General features: G+C 46.5%; 1 protein-coding gene across 3 annotated transcripts in view; it reads left to right on the forward strand.

The window, feature by feature from the left end:
- Positions 1–24917, forward strand: part of ZBED4 (zinc finger BED-type containing 4) — a 100991-nt gene that overhangs the window by 68392 nt on the left and 7682 nt on the right. The gene's annotated exons all lie outside the window — the stretch shown is intronic.

Genomic DNA, 24917 nt, shown 5'->3' on the forward strand with positions numbered 1-24917 from the left:
TGGCATTGCTGTCCTTACAATTATGTCTAGGTGTGATGCTTGCTGCCATTCACTATTCCCTCGGAATGTGGCAGTTGCTAATTTTTAATATTCAGTCTAGATGTGAGGTAGGCTAGTGATCATGATTCCAATCAAGTGTTGCACTTGTCATCATTAACAGTTTAATTTAAGTGTTCTAACCTTCGCATTTCTATCTAGATGTGACGCAGGCCAAGGTTAGGAATTCCATCAAAGTGTTGCACATGCTAACATTCACATTTCTATTTAGATGTGATGCAGGCTAATTTTGACCTTCTCTATAGGTGTGGCACTAGTTAACATTGGCTAGTATGTTAGTGCGTCATGCAGTGCGACATTTACAGTCCAGCCCAAGTGAATAGTGAAAGCCGAAAAGACGTAGAAATTGAAGCATTGAGTGTGGTTCTGGCGACCAACTGGCTGGCTCAGTGAGTGGTTAGGAGTTATAATCGTGGGAGAAAGGGCGTTTTTGTTTTTGGGCTGGGTGGCTTTCTAAAATAAGATTTGCTATTCATTGTTGAAGGTTTGTACTTTTATTGGGGAAGAGAAGGGGCTTCCATGCTGACAGTTGTATCAAGCGGATCATCTAGTGTTGTGGGCTCCTTAGCCGCTTGGCTATGGTGGAGCTGGTTGGCTGATTGTGGCAGTGTTATATTGTTTGGCAGGTGGTAGTATGCGTGGACGACCTTGTGTAATGGAGATTGTTTCTCAATCTGGACAGAGACCTTGAGCTTTCTTCCAGTGGCTCTTTCAGGTACATCCTAGTAGAGCTCTGGTGTCAGTCTCTTGGTAGGTGTTGCACAGTTTAGCTGATTGGCCCACAATGCCTTCATTCCTTGCCCTTCTGTGGCAGCCATGTTGTACATGCCACGTCTGCCTGATAATTGTTGTGGGGAGCAGGAGGGATTGCATGTTTTCCTTGTCTGCCCTCTTCATTGACCTTCTCCCCCTTTTGTGCTGCTTTTTGGGAGGGCCCCACCCATGCTCCCTGGTTGCTCAATAATTAATCATCACTGTTCAGCAGGCTAACATATTAAAATAGAAAAGGGACAAGAATGTTCATACACTTGTTTTCCTGTCCCAGCCTCTGGGAAATGATTTCGCCATCATTGAACAGACTAATTATATTTGAGCTGTTAACAAAAACAAAATAAATATGCAAGCTTTCTATTAGAAAGGAATTTCATCTTCCTGTGTACGTGGTTTTCCTTGTACATATAAGGGAGTACATGGTGTTCAAATATACACATTTCTGGGCTTCTGACAGGAGTGGAAGGAGATGATCCAGTTACCTTTTGTTTCTAATTGGCTCCCCATTTTGTTCAGTCTCCAGGTGGAAGAAGACCCTAAATACCTGGACTAATGTAGACTGAAATACTCCCCCCTCCAGTAAATCCATGAATAAGTCTGCTGGCCCGACCCTCATTGTTAAGCTTTGCAACGCTTGGGATAGGGGCTGAATTTTGAAAGCCGCTGCGTTGTAGTCGCTTGAGTTCCAGGGGAATGTGATCCATATCTTCCCTGACTTGGCCCAGGCGACCAAAAAGAAAAGACGGAGGCTCAACATAATCAAGAATTCCTTTTCGGTTTGTCGGGTGAAAACTGGGCTGCTTAGACCTATGAAACTCAGTGACATAGTGTGAGAAGGAATAATATATTTATTTACCCAGAGAATGCTGAAAGGTTGTTGGCAACCATATCAGCTAAGACGCTGCCGATACAGGATAAAGGTTGAGGGGTTTGGGTCTTGAGGAGGCCTCTCGGTCTTCTCTTGTTGCAATGCTGCATGCTTTCTCGACCTTCAGTTAGCTATCTCTTAAGAGACTTGAATTTCCGATTCCCAGTAACTGTACAAATGTGCTACTGTGGTCCTCTTTCCTATTCAGTTGAGGGCCCTCGTGGCTGCCTGATTGTTGCATTTTAGTGATGTAGGCGTTGAAGGACTAAGTGTGGCAGGGCTGGCTTCTAGCCGGTGTGTGGGGCCCGCAGGGGGGTGCTTGATGAACCTTAATATAATCAAAGAGTGTTTGGTTTAGGAATCTACTGCAATCTCTTGAAATGTTCCCAACCTATTGGAACAAGGACTTTAAGGGTACCCATCCGTGTTGGGTGTGCGGGGCGCGATGTTGGTTTTCTCTGAAGTGGAGTGGTGTACCCACGCAGGGGTTTTACCTCCTGTTATGCTGTTTTGATATATGGCAAAATTGCAATAAACTTCCAATAAAAAAATACACATTTCTGTGCTGAAAATAGTTTTATTGTTCAATTACATTTTTTTAAGAAATATGTTTGGTAGCCTCGCGCTGGCTGAGAAGCATCCCCCTCGAACGCAGGTCCTGACCAGACATCACTTTTCTGGCAAAAGCTAGTATTGGCAACTTGACGTAAAATAAGATGGCAATTTCTTATTTTCAAGTGTCAACATTTCTTGCTCCAAGATGGCCGCCGCACCTGAAGGATGTGTGCAGTGTGCTCGGTTCTATTCCTCTGACATAGCGGCCCCCTTCAACTGTAATTTCTGAGCTGCAAACCGAAGCTGGAAGGACCCTAGGCAAGCCGTAGCGGCAGATCAGCGAAGTGAGCCCACCACAGCAGCTGCGACCACACGCAAGTAATGTGTAGAAGGTTAACTCTTTCAGGGAATGGCCTGCCGGATCTCGCGGTGGACTGGGAAGGCCAGGCAGGCGCATACTTTGTGCACTAGCAGGGCACACCACAATAATAAAACTCTAAATTTAGGAAGAACGACACGAACGCTTGGAAACCTTAATTCGTGTGCATTCACCCCGCAGAGTCAGTGTGGTCCCAGCAGTAGCGCTCGCTCAAGCTCTTTCAGAGCATGCAGAAAAGGTTTTGTCTGGTTGATGTCTCGGAGAATAGAAGGTCTGGTGGCTTAGGTTGTTCTAAGGTGTTTTGGTTTGGCCGACCCTTGGAGATACCAGGATATTGTGTCTGCTGAATAGCCAGGTTCAATGATTTTTCTGAATGCTTGATGGTTTATCTCTTTGCAAAAACTATTGTGGATCGAATTCTGGTGCTTGATTGAGCAGAAGAGAATATGACTTTCCTCTGTGGCTTGTCTGCTCAAAACTTGTAGCTGTTACTAAGGCTTCATTACTGGACAGTAGCATTCTGGTTGTCTTGTAGTGTAGTTTGTTTGTGCATTTCAGGCCCCTAGCCTTGATGGTATGATGAGTGATGCATATGCATCATGACTCTGGAACAAGTAACAAATGCAGATCAGACTGCTCCCTCTATTCTACACTTCAGGAAGGACCTGAAAACCCTACCCTTCAAAGAACCTCTTCCACTGCTCCACTTAATCCTATTTCTCTTCTTTCTCCTCCCGAGACCCCATACCAACAACTTCTGCTACCTCTGCACCCGGCCAGTTTCCCTCTTGGTGTATGCCCTAATTGCTGTGCTCCTTTGCCCCTTAGCTGGTTTGACCCCACTCTTGCATCAGGTTCTGGTTTTAATTGTCTGTTTTTTCGGGAGTTGGCCTGCGATGTGTTTTTGTCTTAAGTCTTAGAACAATACTGGCTGCCTCATGTTGAACCTTTGTATTCGATAAAGTAAACTGGTATCCCCAGGTAGAGACTGCTGCATTAGTCTTGACTTAGAGATTACTAGTGCTAGAAATGCCATATATCTGTGTGGTTGATTCAGGTTAAATGAGCAGCTTCTTATGATGCATTTAATATGTAGTTTAAGTGTGACTGCGCTGTTCATCAAGTGTCTGAAGTTTTTTACTTTATTTGACTGTGGGAAAGTTCACGTTTCTTAAGGTAAAGGAATTGGTGTAGGGTACAAGGTTGTTGTACCCCGATTTGTAGTTTTTGTTGTGGCATGTTTTTCTAGTCACCCATAAGGTGACTTGTGTGAGGCATGTGTTAGTTCTGGTTTGCCTGTATTATAGTGAATGATGTGGGGTGCCATCTGCCTTTTTGAAACGTGAGTTCTGCATTATTAAATTCTAGGAGTGAGGGTCATGTATATTTTGATGAGAAGACAAGAAAGGCTGGACCTTTTGGGGTGCTCCAGTTGAAGGTGCAGAATGACATCAAAGGGTTTCATGTGTGTTTCCGTTCTGTTGGTGAGGAATGAAGCGAGCCCACAAAATGCACACCATTTTAATCCGGTTGCCTGCAATCTAATTAGCAGAATTTCATGGCTGATAAGATCGAAGGTGACAAGAGGATGTGTGCACTTGGCGTGTTGGTGTCAGCATTGTAGTTCAGTGTATCTCATTATACTGGATAGCATATGTTCTAATCCTCTCTCCTTGGTCTAAATGAGTGTTGTGACTAATAGGTTTTTGCTTTCCACATGTTTCAGAAGTTGTTGGTCTATAAACCGTTCAAGCACTTTTGCGAATGGTGTGTTGGAGATTTCCAGTAGTTTGCCAGGCCAGTTCTGGGTTTCTTAAGAAGCGATTTAAGTCATGAGGGGAACAGTCTTGTTAGGAAGAATTATAGAGTAATTGGAAAGATTACGTGAGTCCAGGTTGCTCATATCGCTTTGTAGAGGTTTTCCAGAGGATGAGGATTGGGTCTTTTGGAAGACCTGCCAGATCATGGACATTGGCTGTGGCTAAAAGTCATGTAGTGAGAAGAGGCGGAAATGTTTTGGTGCCAGAATTGTTGGTCTGCCCAGTGCTGTTTGCTTTGGTGGCGTTGGCCCTTTCCTATGTAGGTGATCTGGGTTTGCCAAATGATGTCATTGAAATGTACTGCATTGGACTCTCAAAGCTCTTGGGGTGGTGTTGCGGTTTTGGAGTTTGTGTACAATTTTGAACATTTCACCCTGGCCATGTTAAGGTGCGATCTTTTTTTAAAATTTTTTATTAAGATTCTTTTTTTGCTTTTAACCTTCTTCTCTGTAAATGATCCAGAGCTGTCAGTGGTAAATAAGTTTGCTGGTTAATTTTCTCTTCAGGAGATTCTCTTGAAGAGAACTACTGACTAGCAAAAAACAAATGGGTTTAACATCGACCATGATGGATTTATTTACAGAGAAGAAACGGTATCTGTTTGCTATTTTGAGGAGGGTGAGTTTGGTGTATGAACTATTCAGTGGCTTGCTGCTTTTGAGATTTTCAAGGGCTTCTTTAAGGCTGGCATGCCGAGTTGTTCTTTTGGCATACCCATATTGTTTCCGATTGATGTCTGTGGTTTGAATGCTTTCAGTTCTGAAAGGCGCATGTCCAGTTTGATCTCTTTCCAGGGCCTGGATGCCATTGGGGGCTCTGGCCGATTTTCGTAGCAAAGCTTCTTTGAGGAAGATGCTTAGAGATGGCAAGCTGGTCCCCCTCTGGTTAACAGCACTGGGGAGGAGACAATGATATTCAGGGTTTGCAATTACCAGGAGCTGACTGCTATTTAGCCTTTGCTTGTAGCCTAGAAGATCCTGGTTAGATTGTTACCAACAGCTACCATGAACTATGCTTGACTCCCTAGGCCAACTGGTGCCTTACAAACAAACCTATGTGACATTAATTATGCATTTGTGAATGTGTACAAAGGTACACTAAGACACCTGGAGAAGACATTTAAAATATACTGAGTCATACATAATGGACAGAAGGTTCTAATGTGCAAGTTAGATTTGCAGCTTGGTATCTATTAGCTTCTCGATTCCCCATGTGTAGTCATCACTTACTGGGTGATGCTGAATATGAGCTGCTTTTTAGCGCCTGCTCAACAAATTTTATTTCGACACTTGCATTTCTATTTCAAAAGGCTCCAAACAGTACCTCTAACGAGCTGCTACAACAATGAATGTAGCAGGGTTGTCCTTCCTGCACCCGTCCCCCCTTTTTTTTAAATGTATTTATTTATTTTGTCTTTCATAAGACAAAGATTGAAATCTCCCAATATGGTGAGGTGTCGGCTGTCTACGAAGAGGTAAGTGACCACATCCGACCAAGTTATCTGTGAAAGAGGTATTGTATGAGCACAGGCTTTAGATGAGAATAAAGCTCTGTGTCGAAGGTAGCAGAGTGTAACAGGGAATTGATTCAGGTGCATGGCCTTGTGTATACTCTCCAGAGTGTTCCTCCTTGAGGCAGCTCTCTGTTTAATCGTAGATCAGCTTTGTCCTGTCTGAGAAGGTCGTAAATGTTTTTTATGAAATGTTTTGTTATTGAGCTGGCCTTAGTAAGGAGGCATCTGGTTCTGAGGTTTCTTATGTAGCGCTTGGGTGTTTACTTGCAATTTAATGAAAACAAAGGTTTCACTAAGCATGGCTAGCCATTGGGTGGCAGTATTGCACTGAATATGAAGTGTGCTTAGGTGACGAGCAATGTTTTTATAGAAACCGGACGTAAATATTTTGTCACCTGTTACCATGGGGCGAGTGAATATCTCTCAGGTCGAGTATGTAAATTAAGGAACTTGCCTTGCAGGTCTAGCGGGATTTGTAAGTGTTTGCGAGGCCTAGATATCATTCTTGTTTGTTCTCACAGTTCTTATTCTGCCACTTAAGCTACTTAATATCAGTTTGGTATTCAAAATCATTCATTCTGGCCAGTGGATGATCACGGCGCATTCCGGGGGCTCACCCACCAGTAGTGAACTCACTGGGTATCGCATACGCATCCCTCGCTCTGCTGCCTCTGGGTCATCAGCCTTCTCTGCTTCACTCTGCCCGGCAAACTACTACTTTGCTTCCTGTGGCCCATGCCAGTCGAGAATGGAGCGTTGCTTGCTCCAGGGACACTGCGGTGCTTGCTTGTACCGGAGTCCACTTCTCAATGGGCAAAGCTTCTATACTTCACACTTGCCACCGTGCAACCTTTACATCCACGGTCCTCAGGGAGAATGTTTTCACAAACGGTGCTTCCTACTGTGCAACCTTTGCATACTGCATCTTTAAAGGCAAAGACCCTCTCAAAGCCGGCATTCAATCTGCAAATCACTGCAGCGCCGTCGTCTCTAGATTCCTTCAACTTCAACTCCAAGGTGGAGTTACAGCGATCACTCCACCTCCCACTATTTGCAGTCGAGTGCCTCTGCACCCCTCTTCTTCGTCCCAGCACTTTTCAGTCTCAATTTTACAGTAAGCCATTAAGATGGTAGGGTCTTTGGGGAAGGTATTAAAGGTGTTTTCACATTCCTCTTAACCTTCTTCCCTCACCCCATGTAATCCTGCCGCAAAACACCACCCCAAGATCAAGAAGCGTCTGCCTTTCCCTGGCTGCATGAGAATGGTCCCAGGCCAGGTATTCTGGGGGAATTGCCTCTGATTCATCACACTGTCTGTTCTATTGATATTCTATGTGTCATGGGAGTGTATTCCTGAAATGGCCCACTGGGAACCCTGAATACATTTTGGATTAGGCAACACTTAAAGGTTTTCTAAGGACATGCATACCATTTTATTGGCTAACTTTCAAGAATATATTTCAGTTCACATATTGTTAGGGAAGCCTCAGCAAAAATATCTAATCTTGTAATGTTGATAGTAAAATAATTTAAAAAAGTAACAAAGAATGCCAAGAACGTAAAATAACAATTACCTGGTGTATTTCTAATATGTATTTGTCACGGTTTATGAACACCTTTCACAATATAGTACACATAAACAACTTGCATTCATGAAACCACCTTCTACTAATACATATATTAAAAACAATTTATTATCATCAAGACATAGTGAAACAGGTAGTATTTTGGAGTAGACCTTTTGACAATATGCAAGCCAGCTTTTATAGTTGGTTTGTAGCCGCCTTTGTGCATTTCCATGTTATTTTATATTCCAACAACTACTGTGTACCACGCCTAAAGGAAATTACATTTGAATCGATCTATCAATTATGGTGATCATGGACTCATGTCTTGATGTTTAATTGTTTTCTGCAATGCAACAGTTATTTCTAAAATACCAATCTAATATTGGTGTTTGTTCAATGTTATTTTTGACTAAACTAAAATTGTTTCATAGATCTGCGGCTGCCTCTCCCTTGTATTTGTATTTGGTCTACTTAATGTTATCTCTCCTTTACTTTGTTTAATACATCTCTCCTCTAGTCCTTTCACCTTAATCTCAACTCCCCTACTTTCTCCCACAGCATATCTATGGTATGATTATCTATCCATTGTTGCTTCGGGCGTGACCTGGCAGCCATGGAGTAGGCTGTGACTCCATCATGCTCCGTGATCCGGTGATAGATCCTTCGTAGCGTGTGCTACCAGACGACAGACTGCTGCATGTAAATGACACCATGGATGTATGAAAGTGACTGCTAAAGGATGCGTCCACCAGCGAGCGAGTTGTCCCAGCAGAACGGGAGATTTGATACTTTGTGTCAAGGATCGAACGTGGCCGAATAATATTAAGATGGCGGCCGCTATAAAAAAAAGCACAAAGGGACCAGATAAAGCAGCAGGCGCGAGTGTGAGGTGGACTGCCGGAGCTGCAATCGATCATCGCAGGGAGAGGACGTGCGAAGGCTTGGTTATTGCCAGGCTGATCGCAGGTACAGGAGCACATAGTGAGCGGCACCCCGGGTAGAGCGCAGGACGTGTCATACGCGGCGGCATGGCTAGGGGAGTGCGTTGCGGCCGGCTGCCACTCACGGTGATACGGCCGCGGACCCGGCCCCCTGTAGGTATAAGGAGCTGGCGAGTCCAACCCAGCAGCAGAACCGGTTGCCGGCAGTAACGCCCGCAGGGCTAAGCGAAACGGAGGGGGCTTGTGGTCCGTGGCTGCAAGCTGGGTGCTGGACACTGTGAACGCACGGCCACGTGAAATAAGCACCTAATCTGCAATAAAGGGGCGAAAGAGATGGGACCTCACTAAGATGCCCCTAGGTGCAACACGATATATGCAGAAAGCCGTGTTGTGTTTTTCTGCACTGTCTTACCCTGTGCCACCTCGTTTCAGGCTGATTGCGCAACATTAAATGATGTAAGATGTGGGGGGACCCTGCACATCACGGAGCTACTAAATGGAAGCAAACGGACTCTGATACTGCACTTGAGGAAACTCAGCACTACTGTTGCTGCGGAGGGTGGCCTGCACCCCTGCAAAGACTTGAGATATGTCAATTAAGGAAGCGGATGAAGACTAACATCAAGGGAAGTGATAAGAGGGTCACAAGCCCCGCCCTCTCTTCTGGAGGTGGGCAGAAACAGGCTCTCCAGAAAAAGTGGACAAGATCGTATGTTGCCCCCCCCCCCCCTGGGAAGTGATACATAGTGAAGAGGTGGGATTAAACATCCCTGCAGTGGTGCTGCGGACATCAGAGGGAGAGCAGATGTACTAAACACTCACTATGGGAAACTAGATACCTGAGTAGGCCCGAGGTGCAGGTGACAGGGTGCCCTGTAGAGTGTAATCGACAACAGACTGAGAAGGTACGTGGGAGAACAGAATCCACCTGAAATCAGAGGGCAGTGCATGCTGCCATATATTGCGACTAACTGAGGAAAACGCGCCCGGGCCCGGACTGTGCTGGTGTCGCCGAAATTGCGGGGAGACAGAACTAATACGAACTGGAACAGGACACGCATACCGGGTTGCATCATGTCGGTTAAAGGACCTGAGGCAAAAAGTAAACAATCCACAATGGAGGCCTTCGCCAAGACGCCACGAACTCCTACTGCCCCGATACTAGGTTCAACGGCATTCTCTGCAGACAGTACTGCAGGGGGAGAAAATCATCAGGTCCTTGCAGCAATTACAGAGCTGAGGAACATATGGGGAATAGCAATGGTGGACCTACGAACGGCCCTCGAGAACAAGATTGATGCAGTGGGGATAGAAGTTACCCTGCTGCTGCAAGATGTCAGGGCGCTAGCGGAAAGAACAAGTGGATTGGAAAGAACAAGTAGACTGGAGAGTGCGGTAAAAACCAATACAGAAGCCAGTACAAGTAATGCGAAGGAAGTCCACATATTAAAGCAGCAGGTGGCTAACCTGGAGAACTGAGCAGAGGAGGCGGAAGGGAAGGCGAGACAGAATAACAGTGGTCGGCTTGCCAGAGGGGGAGGAAGGCCAGGACCCCACGGACTATGCGGAGAATCTGATCCTGCAAGAGATAGGGGCGGACAAGCTTTCGCAAGGATTTACAGTCGAATGAGCACATAGGGACCTGATGAGAAAACCACGGCCAGGGGCCCCTCCCCGGGTGATGATCGCGAAAATATTAAACTATAAAGACAGAGAAAAAATCTTGGAATACTTCCCCAAAGGTGGGACGATAGAAAGAGCATCTGCTAACATCACGGCGTATCCTGATTACACGATGTTGGTGCAAAGGCAGAGGTACAGCTATGTGTCAGTCAAGAGGAGACTGCGCGCGTCTGGGATCAAGTATATGCTCCTGTACCCTGCAAGGTTAAAAGTTTTTTCACAAAAGTAAAGCGTTCTTTTTTTGAGACCCCAGAGGAAACAGCGGCATGGCTAGACCTGCAGGGCTGCCCGGATCGAGATGAGGAACAAGATCACGCGAAACACGATAAGTGAGGGGGATGCAGTAAGGCCACTGGGACGTTAAGCCGCAGGGGGCCCATTGAGTTATGTTTGAACATTTGAATTGTATTATGTCACTTTCAGACTTATTGATTCTGTTGGACTGGAATATATATAACCAAAGTATAGGTTGACTGGGAAGTACTAGATGGTGTAAACAGGAGCAGCAGAATGGAGGCAACCTACCCCACAGAAGTTAGTAGTAAGACAGCCACTAGGGCGGCTTGACCCTGATGAGCCGCGAGTACGGGCTATTGCCAGAAAGGGCTAGATGCGGGGGTGCCTGAGATCCAGGGATGGAGCTGGGCAACAGTTGGGTTGGGTGGGGTGTTGTTGGGAGGGGATTGGGAGGAGGGCGGTTGGGAGGTTGGAGGTTTGTTGTGTTTTTAGTGGGGAGTTTAAATTGGGGTACGAACCTACACAGATGATTCAAGAAATGGGATTAGGACCAGACAGGCGAGGGAAGGAGAGGGATTTTGACACGCCATGGGGGATCTTAAAATAGTTCCCTCGAATGTCAGGGGGCTCAATAGTTTTTTGAAGAGGAATAAGGTCATGCTATACCTACGTAGGCAAAAATAGACATTGCTCTACTGCAGGAGACGCATCTGACGCGAGACAAATTGGAGATGGTTGGGAAGAAATGGAGGGGGACTGTGGTGGGTTTGTCATACTCGGCGTATGCCAGGGGTGTGATTATCTGGGTGGTGTCACACATCCCATTTCAGCTGCTACAGATGTTGGTGGAGGCGGATGCGAGAATGGTTATAATGAGGGGATTGGTGGAAAATAGGGAGATGTGGTGAACATGTACGCCCTGAACCAGAATACGGCAGCATATTTTAAAAAATTGAGTAATCACCTCAGCATGTGTGCGGGGAGTGCGGTAATCTGGGGGGGGGCTTTAATTGTGTACTGAACCCTAAATTGGACAGATCAGATGGAAAAACGGATAGATCTACCCCAGAAGCTAAAGCGCTGCAAACATTACTAAATGATTTTGGGTTTGAAGATGTATGGAGGGCGCGACACCCCCTAGAAAGGCATTATTTGCATTATTCTGTCCCGCAGCAATTGCATACAAGGCTATATTATGTTTTGGTACACCTGAGATAGAGGCAGAGACCACGTATGTTGAATATAGAGCGAGGGTCCTCTCGGACCACTCGCCTTTGATCCTCGGATGGCAATATCGTCCCCCGAGGGCGAGGATACCGACATGGCGCCTCAGAGCAGAATCGCTAAAGGACCCCCTTTTTAGGGAGGATATGAGGGAGGAGATTGTGAATTATTTTGAAACCAATACTGACGTCGTGGACTCGGCGGGTACACTGTGGGAGGCCTTCAAAGTAGTGATGAGGGGAGTAGCTATATCAAAATCCAAAGGACTGCAGGGAGGGATCCTGGCTGAACTGCGGGCAACGGAGAGCGAACTGGAAAGGGCACAGATGGGAGGGAATAATACTAATGAAGATGCCAAAAGGGCACTCATGCTGCAGCAGAAGTGCGCTGGGCACTGGGAGAGACTGTGTAACCTCAACTACAAAAAATATATAGAGAGACGGCATGCGGGAGGGGATAAACCTGGGAGGATCTTGGCATGGCTATATAAGAGTGAAACCCCTAGACCCATGATCAGGACGATAATAAGAGAAGGCGGGAGGGTAGTTGATACCCAAGAGGAAGTCAACTAGGAGTTTGTAGACTAATACGGGCAGTTATATGGAGACGATGGGGAGGATAATCGTGCGATGATAATGAGGCATATGAGCGAGGCAGGCTGCCTGAGTCACTCAGGGAAGCGGTCATAATACCGCTACCCAAACCAAATAAGCCAGGGCACAGCTGCGGTTCACACAGATCCCTATCGATGTTGAACCAAGACAGTAAAATACTGACGGCGGTCTTGGCAAATAGATTGAGGAGAGTCATAGGCAAATTAATACATCCTGACCAGACAGGCGATGTCCCCAATAGAAACATAACCAACAATCTTAGGAGGCTCCACAGAGTCATTGAATACGGCAACAAAAATGAAGGCGAGCTAGCAATTGTGTCATTGGACGCAGTAAAGGCCTTCGATTCGGTGAAATGGCCATTGCTGCTGGTGGCCCTGGCCGGCTATGGGATGTGTCCGGGATATTTGCAGTGGGCCAAAATGCTATATAGCGAACCGCTGGCTAGAGTTAAAACTGGAGCAGTGATATCGGAGAGATGGCAACTTAATAGGGGCACCAGACAAGGGTGCCCATGGTCCCCTATGCTGTATATATTGGCTCTGGAACCTTTGGCGAACTACCTGAGGCAACAATACGATACGATGGGCATTGCTGTCGGGGGTGAACGACATCTGATATCTTTATATGCAGATGATTTGCTGTTGTATCGATGACGCCCAGAGGAAAACCTCCAATACATACTGGAAGTAATGGAAAGATATGCGGAGATGTCTGGGATAGCGGTGAACCCTCAGAAGTCTAACACGTTTCCATTAGGTGGATATAAAGGGATCCCCTTGGAACAACTGCCTGTGCTACAGATACCATGGGCGGTAGGCATGTTTGCTATCTAGGGATAGACATATACCACACCGTGGCGGAGGAGCATAGGTTCAACACAGAGGTAGCTATCAAGAAGATCGAAAACTGCATGAGGTTCTGGGTAAAGCTGCCTTTAGCAATGATGGGGCGGGGGCAATGCTGAAGATGGTGGTTCTGCCTAGGCTCCTGCATTACTTTGGGAACATCCTGCACTGGATACCTAAGAAACTTTTCACTAGACTGGACAGTATGTGCAGGGATTTTCTGTGGCATGGCACACGAAACAGAGTAGCCCTCTGGAAACTTCAGAATTTCCATGAGAAGGGGGGCATAAAACTGACCAATTTACTAGCAAGCCAACTGCAATATGTTGCTAAATGGCTCTCAGATTAAGTGACTTCGGAATCTAAACTGTTCGGACAAGATTGTGCCCCATTTTACTTGAAAGAGATAATGTGGCTGCCGAAGACAGAAATGGAAGGGCGTCCAAAGATGATACTTGGGTGGAGGCTGTGGCGTAGGGCGTGACAGATGATGAACCCATCCCCATGTTCCCCGCAAGTGCCACTAGTTGCATTGGCTGTGGGAGATAAGCAACTGAGGATGTTAATCATAAACCACTGGGAACCGGTTGGGTTAGCAACAATGGGTGATATTTGGCAAGAGGGGACTATCATAGATTTTGAGATGCTGGGAGAGGAAACTGGGTTACACACGGGCCAGTATATCGCGTATCATAGAATGGTGCAGAGAATTAAGAGAATATGGCCTGAAGTGGTACTGGCAGAAGAACCTGATGCTACCATAGACACAATATATGATATAGCGGAGGGGGGGGGCATGAGATATCCAGAATATATGAGATGATGATGTCTTAAGTTGGTAAGGAGATAGTACAATTTAGACTAGACGGGGAGGCGGAAGTGGGAACCCCGATGGATGATGGCTTGTGGGAAAGAGTCCAAGGGTACCACAAGAAGGTCTCGAGAATGCGAGATTAAAACATATACAATTGTATATTACAAATAGGGCGTATATGACATCCCAGAGGATATCAAGGTTTAAAAACGTGGGACGGCAAGCATGTCCCAAATGTGATGAAGAGAATGCGGGCATGGTGCATATGTTTTGGTCATTCCCGGTCATCGAACGCTTCTGGAGCGAAGTGGCACAGAAGCTAGCGGGAAAGGGGGTCAAGATTGTGGTGGATACAGTGGGGGCCTGTTTGTGGGGGGGGGGGGGTTCCCCAGACCCAGGGGACTTCAGCATGTGAGCAAACTAAAAGACCTGGCATATGCGCTCGCAAAGAGGAGAATTGCTTTGGGGTGGAAAACATGCCACAGGCCACGATTAGGTGTGGTGGAGTGATTTGCAGAAATGGGCGGAGGCAGAAACCATGGTATGGCTGGAGGGGGGGGGAGACGCAGAGACCCTGATGGCCTGGAAATTAATAGCAGAGTTGTTTGGATCAATACAAGACCCAATGGAACCCTTAGAAGAGGAGACCCCACTATAGGATGTAGGAATAGAATGCAAGAAGTAGTAGGCTCGGAACCGGGGGGATAAGGGGAGCAGTGAACATCACTAAACGAATATTGTGGAAATGTTGTTAATATACTGCAAGTTTGGTTTGTAATGTTTGTTTGAATAAACTAATAAACATTGTTTTAAAAAATCTATCCTTTGTTGCTTGCATTTCTTATATTATTTTGAAATCTATGCACAGACTAAACTCTTTAGCTCTATTGCGTTTTATTTTTGTTCCGATTTTTCATTGTTTCACATTACGTCATGTTTCTTTGTCAATCGAAACCAGTCAATAGCATGTGGCTAATTGCATATTGGACAGGGGACCACAGTCGGCATCAGTTTTTTATAGTGGGTAGTACCAGGTTCTGATGCCGAAAGGCCAGCTCGATTGATACTGCATTCACAAGGTTTATATAGAGACAAGAAATTGGAGATCATGTGGTACTACCCACTATAAAAAACTGATATGCATTTTTGAGGAGCATTCAAGCCACAGAAGAGCACGTAGCTCGAAACACATGTTAGGCTAACATTAACAAGCTGACTATACAATAAATCACTTGCGGTTCTCGCAGTATTAATATTGTGCTATTTACGCAGTGTGAATGTTCCCCCATGTTTGTACATTGATGGCTGTGATTCGGCTGTGGTATATTGAGCAGTATATCCAAAACCACATTCACCTGCTGCATTTTGTTGACCTTTGTGTATATACTATATTTGGGTAGTTACATTTTATGTGAATTAGCGCTCGGATGTCGAGTATTTTCCTGCTCTATATCAGATCTCAAGAGTGCTCCAGGTTTGGGGCTAGAGTGTGAGAAGGTATGTGAAGGGTAGTGGCCTCGCCTACATTAGGCCCTTTAATACATTTCAATTTAAATGGCCCACAACATCTTGGAAAGGAATGGGGGCAGTGGTTCTTGAGAAAAAAGCATAACAGCATTTAAGTGGTCATTAATGGTTTCATCAACCCTCCTGGCTGCCTTCTACTGTGCAGAAGCCAATATACCAGTCTCATGAAAGCTGTAGATTATGAAATGCTTCCGTCCATTTCTCCATCTAGGATTTTGCTACAGAATTAAGCTACAAGGTAGAGCTGAAGGTATGAACATATTCTCTGAAGACTCATTAGTCTTGTTCACTAAAGTGTGTGTCACTTTAAATGTGTATTTGCTGACCAAAGACTGACCTCATCACAATCTTCAGTTCTCAGAAATCTTACACTTGGCTTTCGGCTCTCTACTATGGGGCAAATAATATTCCTAGAGACTTTATGCAGTCTCAATGAAAGAACCAGGAAAAATCATCCTTTGCAATAGGAATCCCATTCTTAGTTATAATCTATTGTTGCACCCAATTCACATTTCTCCCATATAATATATTGATTGTGTGATCTGCTATGTGCTCTAAGGATACAAAACTGCACCAACAAACTACTTGTGCCCCCAAAAAATGTATTACTTCTTCCCACTACCCTTTTGCATGTGAAAGCTTGAAAACTGCATCAGATCAATGCATTAATATGTGCAGGCAGGTTGTCCTACCCAGCTGAATGCTAGGTGGCGCCCAAAGATCATTTTGAAATTCGCCCCACCCCTCATTCTTCTGCTGGCCCTAGGAAGCTGTTCTTAAATTGGGACCTAAGAGCTAGGTTGATATCATCAAATACTTGTTCGATGGACAAGGCATGGGGAGGAGGAAGAGCTAGGAGGTAGGGTCTGACCGGAGCCAGTTACACGTTGTCATCTGGTTTAAACATGTGTTTACAGGGGGTTGAGTTCTGTTACAAACCCTTCTGGTGTAAGGCTGATTTCCCTGAACTCTTCTCTCCATGTTTGGTATGAGACCCTTTGAAAAGATAAGGGAATGAAAGTATACACTTAAAATAGCTAATTGCCTTTGGTAATGTTCTCCTTGATAGATACTGTAGTCCTCCTATTGACTTATCAGTGATCCTATTCTTCAAACCGATTCCCCATCAACCCTCTTGCTTGACCCTCTACAAATATCTTGTACATCGTTTTTCTTACTAATGTGACAATAATACTGTACAAGGTGGAACCGAGGTCTGGAAGCTCCTCTGGCACAGTATATCTACACAGGATTAACAATAAGCAAAAATTGCACTACTGGGATAGGAAATGGCCAAATCAACACATTTATCTTTTTACATATACCAATAAATGCCAAATATTGAATTGAAAATCTTTTATTCTCATATCAAAAATGTAAAATATCTTTTCTTAAAACATTTAAACCAAAACATCTTTTTATATTCAACTCATACTGATTCACTCCTACAATTCATTCACTATTAATTTCTAAGATAAACAAATAACATGTATATATCTGACACATTAATAATCGGCAACAAAATCCTTCTTGCACTGTAAAGAAATCCTCCACTGAGTGGTCTGATGGCTCTTTCCGTGTGCTACTAGTCACACCGATATATCGGTCTACACGTGTTTTGGTTGTCTGTTGGGACGTCAAAAATCTTCGCCCACTTATTAACACAAACTTCGACAGGGCCAATATGGGGAGTTGCCTCGTCCCCATTAACAAGTAGGGTGAGTTACACCACCTAAGAAAATAATACACAATATAAAAATTCTAGAACATATTGTACACATACTCAACACTAAAAATTATGGCATTTCCCTCTAATTAAGAAAATTAACCAAAAATTGAAAAAATTAACACGGACAGACTTGCATGGTAAGTTCATGCTCGACTATTTAAAGGCAGGAATCATTCTGGATGTATTACAGGTAAAAAACATCCCGCGAATATTTGTTGACAACCACAGATTCCAAAAGAATTTCAGTGGGGTTGGCAACAAATGTTCGTGTGATTGGATTATCTTGATTGTGGAAACAGCGGAGGAAGAGACAAAAAAAAAACAGGGAGAAGAGCTGGCTGAATTGGAGAAATTGTTCCTAGTTAATAAGATCATTAAGGATGCAAAAAAACAGCTAGAAGATCTAGAGGCTGAGATCAAGAAATTCAAACAACTGAATTTGGATCGGAAAGTTGCTAAGTTACAAAAAGACATATCCAATTATAAAGAAGAAAGAACCTATCCATATCTGAGAAAGGGGTTCTTTATCAATTTAGCTAATGCACAGTCAAGTAGAAGGAACCATATATATGTATCTTTTTCCAATACTTCGGGATCAACTGGTTCAGATCCCTCTTTGAATAATCAAACTGGTCCCAATATGGGGGAAGTGGGGGCCCACCAAACCAATGGGTTTTTTTCCGAGGCAATCAAAAGGGCCAACCAAGACAGGGGCAAGGCCCAGGAATGCATACCAGACAGTGGTACACAAACCAATGAACAAAGAACAGACTCCTGTTTTCAATCTGTTGTCCGAAACCCTAAGTGTAGTGGAATTGAGTCTATTGTCGAAGGGTCTGTCTTTTGTACCTGTTGCAAGAGCGGACTGCTTCGATACTGAAGTTGAATTACAAAGATTATTTTGCAATATATGCTTGAAACACGATTTTGAGATCTTTTTACCTAAACAAAGGAGGGATAACCAGACGTCTAATATTGTTGAGGGTATTCCAAATGTTACAGGTCTAAAAATGAAGCCTGGGTTCAATCCTCCTCACGCATGTCCGCCTGAGATTGAGACTTTTGAGAACAGAGTCACGAATGAAGTTCTCAGGGTCATTAAGAAGAATTATGCCCCGGATAATATGACCAAGAACGAAAGAGAAGGTTTAAAACAACTGTGTAACCGTAAAGAGATTACTATTAAACCTGCGGACAAGTGGGGTGGGATAGTGATCCTTCCAACCGCGGACTATGAAAAGGAGTGTTTGCGTTTATTAAGCGATGAGTGTTCTTATACTAAATTACATCAAGATCTTACAACTAGACTTCAAGAGGAAATCGAGGGCCTCACCACTCATGCAGAAAGAGAGTTGTGGATAAGTGGCGAGGAAGGCCGTTTCCTCAGAAGTAATCGCCCTAAAAAGTCGGCTTTTTACATCCTCCCTAAGATTCACAAGAGCATGACTAACCCACCGGGTAGACGCATAGTGGCGGCCATCGATTCCTTGCTGTCAGTGTATGCGGAATTTCTTCTGAAACCTTTCGTGTCAACCATGCCATCGTATGTAAAAGATTCAGGGGACATGATCAGAATCACACACAATCTAGCAATAGAAATTGGGGATATGTTTGTCACAATGGATGTAGAGTTGCTATATACCTCCATTCCCCAGATGGAATGTCTTGAGGTTTTAGGAAATGTTTTGAACAAGAGACCAGAACCACACGTCCCTCCTACAGAATTTATTCAAGAGTGTGCACGGATCGTGATGACTGAAAACTTCTTTTTGTTTAAACAGTCACTCTGTAAACAACGGAAGGGAGTGAGTTGCAACTTTCGCTCCGGACATTGCAAATTTATGGCGGACTACAAAGATAAATACATCTCGGGTGAACATAGCTTGCTTAAACAACAAGATGATCTGCACCAGGGTCTGAGAGCCTGGTACAGATACATCGATGTGTTCATTGTCTGGAGGGGGACGAGTGAAACACTGACACTATTACATCAGTTGCTAAATACTTGCGATAGGAATATTAAATTCACAATTGAATGGCATCATACGCAGGTTAGTTTTCTGGATCTGTTGATTCAAAAATCTGGTGGGCACTACTCTTTTTCCGAAAACCGACAGATAAGAACACGTTACTACATTTTTCAAGCTTCCACCTGGTAGGGTTACGGCAGAACTTACCCTATGGTCAATTCCTACGTATTCATAGAAATTGTACCGCGAGGGAAGAATTTAGTAAGCATGCAGAAGAATTGAGTAAAAGAGTTCTTGACAGAGGGTATCCTAGGAAACTAGTTAAGGACAACCTAAAGAGGGCATTGAAAATGAATAGAGAACAGTGCCTGCAACCACGAGAGAAACAGAAACGGGAAAGGCTAGTATGTGTCACCACATTCAATCCAGTGAGCAATGAAATTAAAAAGATTTTAAACCGGTATTGGGATTTAATGAATAAGTATGAGTTGAATATAAAAAGATTTTTTGGTTTAAATGTTTTACGAAAATATATTTATCATTTTTGATATGAGAATAAAAGATTTTGAATTCAATATTTGGCATTTATTGGAATATGTAAAAAGATACATGTGTTGATTTGGCTATTTCCTATCCCAGTGGTCCAATTTCTGCTTATTGTTAATATATCGAGTCTGGAGGACCAGAGATTAAGACCATGCACCCCTTTTTTGTTTTGAAGTATCTACACAGGATGTCGCATCCCACGTAAGTGGAGCCACTGAGCCTGACTAAATCGTCAAAAAGAGCTTTGTTGCATTGCCTATTGTCTGTGTAAAGAATTAGTCTGCCAATGACAAAAAAAAGTAATTGCTTGTCAGAGGAATAGAGTTTCCACCGAAAAGACCTTAACTGGGGTAGTAAACTGTTTTATCCGTCATCGTTGGCTGATTTGAGTGGGTGGGTACCGAATTTCATGACTCTCATATAAAATCTCTGCCTCACAGGAGATGTAAGCATGTAGGGATCCTCACACATTTACTGCATAGCACATTTAGGTGTTAGGCTGATGGCAAGGCACAGATCCCTGAGGTAGCGTGGGTTCCCTTTTAAGATGCAACCTGCATCAAATATTAACCATTTTAATGGTTCTTTATTTATTGATGTCGGAAAGATCCCCTCCCTCCCCGCCTCCCTGCCCGCCCACCCCCCCCTCTGATTCTCTTTTCTCCAGCTGAGCGTGGAGAGCGGTCGCCGGTGGCCTGAGGGGATCAGCAGGCCTGGAAAGCCCTGCCTGGGCCTCCGTGAGTGTTGTGTTTTCTGTGCCTTAAAAACAAAGAAAATAGAAAGTTGAATTGAATTGTTTTCCTCGCGCTCCTAGCGCGGTGTTTGGCCTGCTCCTGCTCCCCCCTCCCACTTCCTGGTCTTCCCCTCCCTCCCCGCCTCCCTGCCCGCCCACCCCCCCCTCTGATTGGCTGTTTTCCTGCCTCCCCTCTGGCCTACTCGACGGCCGTTCCCCACGCTCGCTTCTTTTCTCCAGCTGAGCGTGGAGAGCGGTCGCCGGTGGCCTGAGGGGATCAGCAGGCCTGGAAAGCCCTGCCTCGGCCTCCGTGAGTGTTGTGTTTTCTGTGCCTTAAAAACAAAGAAAATAGAAAGTTGAATTGTTTTCCTCGCGCTCCTAGCGCGGTGTTTGGCCTGCTCCTGCTCCCCCCTCCCACTTCCTGGTCTTCCCCTCCCTGCCCGCCCACCCCCCCCCTCTGATTGGCTGTTTTCCTGCCTCCCCTCTGGCCTACTCGACGGCCGTTCCCCACGCTCGCTTCTTTTCTCCAGCTGAGCGTGGAGAGCGGTCGCCGGTGGCCTGAGGGGATCAGCAGGCCTGGAAAGCCCTGCCTCGGCCTCCGTGAGTGTTGTGTTTTCTGTGCCTTAAAAACAAAGAAAATAGAAAGTTGAATTGAATTGTTTTCCTCGCGCTCCTAGCGCGGTGTTTGGCCTGCTCCTGCTCCCCCCTCCCACTTCCTGGTCTTCCCCCTCCCTCCCCGCCTCCCTGCCCGCCCACACCCCCCCCTTCCTCTCCCTCTGCCTATAACCTCCCCCTCCTGGGCAGCCCTCTGCCCGGCAGCCCCCGCGGCTAAGGGCCCCAGGCCAAGGGCGACTCCTACAGTGCGGCTCCCTGTGTGTCTGCAGGTGTCCGCAGGGGACGCCAGGCGCCAGCTCCTCCGCTCTCCGGCCCACCCCTCCTCACCTTTGCTCACCTCATCCGCATAATGCCTCGCCCCCCTATCCCAATTTTTTGGTAAACTAGGGTGTTTTTTCTCCCCTCGCAGGATTCTCAAACTTAGGTGGCCCTGACCTACTACGCATTACTGTTTGCTCTGCACTGTGTTAAACTAGGGTGCTTTTCTCCCCTCGCAGGATTCTCAAACTTAGGTGGCCCTGACCTACTACGCATTACTGTTTGCTCTGCACTGTGTTAAACTAGGGTGCTTTTTCTCCCCTCTCAGGATTCTCAAACTTAGGTGGCCCTGACCTATGCATTACTGTTTGCTCTGCATTGTGTTAAACTAGTGCCCTCCACTCACTTCCTGTCTGCATACTCGTGTCGTCCGCCTCCCCTCCTACTCCATGGTGCTCTCTATCTCGCCTATCTACTCTAACTGCTTCTCTATTGACTATCCTGCTCTCCTCACTAAATCCGGTAGGAAAAAGTTTAAAAAGGACATCCTGGTCTCCAACCCAGGCCTCCCTATCGCTGACACCTACACGAGCGCCTGCTCCAAGGAAACTCTCACTGACATTCTCTTTTTCGTGCCTTCACCTGACCTATGGACCCTTCACATGGTCGCTGTGCTCTCTCCTTTCTCCACCTCTCCCATTAATGGTGGCACCCGTTCGGATGTCCTCTTGGCCCCTTTCCACTCCTCTAAGGCCATCATTAATGTCTATGCTAACGGGACCGTCTTGGTCTAAGGCCCTCAGGCCAACCTTCTCCTCTTTGATAGACGCTTCCCATGCCTCATCAACTTCCTCTCCGCTCCCGCTGTCCCCCCTCCTCTGTCCTCGGCTACCTTGCCTCTCCGCTCCCTCCCTGCCCCTTCTCTTGCTCCCTCTTCAACTCCTTCTCTAACACCTCCGCAGGGCGTACCTCTGATCTGTACCCCTCCCCGGAAGTTTTTCAAGGGTGGCAACCTTCTCCACATTGCCACTCTAAATTCTCGCTCTGCCATCAAGCACTCCTCTGATATCTGTCGCCTTCTTGAGGAACTGGACCTCGACGTCCTCGGTCTCACTGAGACTTGGTTCACTGCCAGCTCTGCCACCAGCTTCGACACACTCCTACCCGACGGCTACAAGATCCTCTCCGTGCCCAGGCCCAACCGTTCAGGGGGTGGTGTTGCCCTTATCTTCCCTGAGTGGATTCCTGCCACTGTCACTCCTACGCAGACCTACTCCTCTTTTGAATGTCTTGTCTGCCGACTCTCTCTCCTAGCCATTCCCTTACCGTGGCTACTATCTATCGGCCACCTGGTCAAATTTCCTCCTTCCTCTCTGAGTGGGCTGACCTCTCCTCCTCACTCCTGTCCTCAACCACCCAACTCCTCTTTCTCTGTGACTTCAACATCCACCTCGATGCCTCCTGTCCCCGCACTGGTCTCTTTCGCGAACTCTGCAACTCTCTCTCACTCTCTATTCTCCCGTCTGGGCCTACTCACTCTGCAGGGCACACTCTTGATGCTCTGATCTCTTCTGACCTTCCCCTCTCCCTCCCTCTCTCCACTCCTCTCTCCTGGAGCGATCACTTTCTCCTATCCTCCCACCTCTCCCTCCCTACCTCACAGGCAAAGCCACCCTCTTCACTGCCACCCACCTTCTCGGTCATCCGACCCATGAAGCGCGTGTCAGTTGAGGCTTTCGCTGCTACCTTCTCGCCCCCTCCTCCCTCCTCGGCTGACTCCCACCCTGACACAGCCCTCTCCATGCTCTATTCCTCTATATCTGATACTCTCGATATCCTTGCCCCCGTCATGAGAATCCGCCTGAAGCCCAAAGCCAAATGTAACTCCTGGTATGACTCGGATCTCGTCACCCTAAAACGCAAGTGCAGGGTGGCAGAGAGGAAATGGCGTGCTTCATGTTCATCCTCTGACAAACTGGCCTGCCGCCTGCTCCAAAGGCAATACCGGCTCTCCGTTCTCACCAAGAAGAGAGCCCTTATCCAAGCCCGCATCTCTGAGGCATCTAACAACTCGGCCGAACTCTTTAAAATCTGCAAGGAGCTGGCCAACCCTGCTGCAGTCTCTACCTCTCCTGTCCCCTCCCAGGCCCTCTGCACTGCACTGGCCTCGCACTTCATCTCTAAAACTCAGGACATCCTGTCCTCGCTCTCCTCCTCTCTCCTCCCTCCCTCTCTTCCCGGCTCTTCCTCTTGCTCTCTTGCAGCCGCCCCTCCGCCCTCCTTCTCTGCTTTTCCACCTTTTTCTGCTGATGAGGTTTCCAGACAAGTCCGATCTATGAAAGCCTCGTCTAAACAGGTTCACCCCTGTTCCTCCAAAACCATCAAGGACCACATCGACTCCCTGGCTCCTGCCCTGGCTGACTTTTGCAACCACTCATTCGCCTCTGGAGTCTTCCCATCCCCCCTCAAGCACTCCCTTGTGCACCCCCTCCTCAAGAAACCCTCTTCCGACCCCTCCTGCCCGGCCAACTATCGCCCAATCTCCATTACTCCCTTCCTGGGCAAGCTCCTGGAGAAACTGGCCATCTCCCAGCTTAACCTCCATGCTGAATCTGTTGGTAATCTTCATGACCATCAATCCGGCTTCAGAGCGGCCAGAAGCACGGAAACTGCTCTCCTGAACATCCGTGAGGACCTGCTCCTGAACCTCGATTCCAACACTCCCTGTGTTCTCATTCTGCTCGATCTCTCCTCTGCCTTTGACACTGTCAACCATGCCATCCTGCTCAACCGTCTCCGTGATAACCTGGGTATCACTGGTCAGGCTCTGGCATGGCTGACCTCTTTCCTTTCCGGTCGACCCTCCCAGGTCCAAATGGGCTCCTTCCTCTCTGACATCTTTTTCTCCACCTGTGGTGTCCCCCAGGGATCCAACCTCTCTCCCTGGCTTTTCAACCAGTATCTGGCACTCCTTGCCCACCGCATCGCCGCTCTCTGCCCCCACTTCCAGTGCTATGCGGACGATACCCAGCTCATTTTCAGGCTACCCTCGGCCTCCTCCTCTCCTTCCCTCATCTCTGACTGTCTGTCTGCTATCCAGGAATGGTGTGCCGCCAATGACCTCTGCCTTAACGCCAGTAAGACTGAGATTCTACTCATCGGCGCACCCACTCCCTCCTTCCCTGCAGCTCTCTGGCCGGCCTCCCTTGGCCCCCTTCCGGCCCCTACCTGCAAGGCTAAAAACCTTGGGGTCATCTTCGACTCCACACTCTCCTTCTCTCCTCATATATCTGACGTCTCTAAGAAGTCACACTACCAGCTGCACCTCCTCAGAGGTATTCTTCCCTTCCTCTCCTTCCCCCAGAAGCTCACTGTCTCCCGAGCCCTGGTTCTCTCAAGGCTGGACTACTGCAACAGCCTCTATCTTAATCTGCCTGCCTCCACTCTCCGCCCTCTGCAACTTATCCAGAACAGAACTGCGAGACTTGTCCTTGGCCTCAAGCCCAGGGACCGTATCTCTCCAGGACTGAAATCTCTTCACTTGCTCCCAGTGGCTGCGAGGATTAAGTTCAAAACCCTCTGCATTGTCCACAAGGCCTTCTGGGGCCTGGGGCCTAAATACCTTCAACTCTCTCTTCCTAAATATC

The sequence above is a fragment of the Ambystoma mexicanum genome, chromosome 12 (assembly GCF_040938575.1).
Source record: "Ambystoma mexicanum isolate Mex_15411 chromosome 12, UKY_AmexF1_1, whole genome shotgun sequence".
NCBI lineage: Eukaryota > Metazoa > Chordata > Amphibia > Caudata > Ambystomatidae > Ambystoma > Ambystoma mexicanum.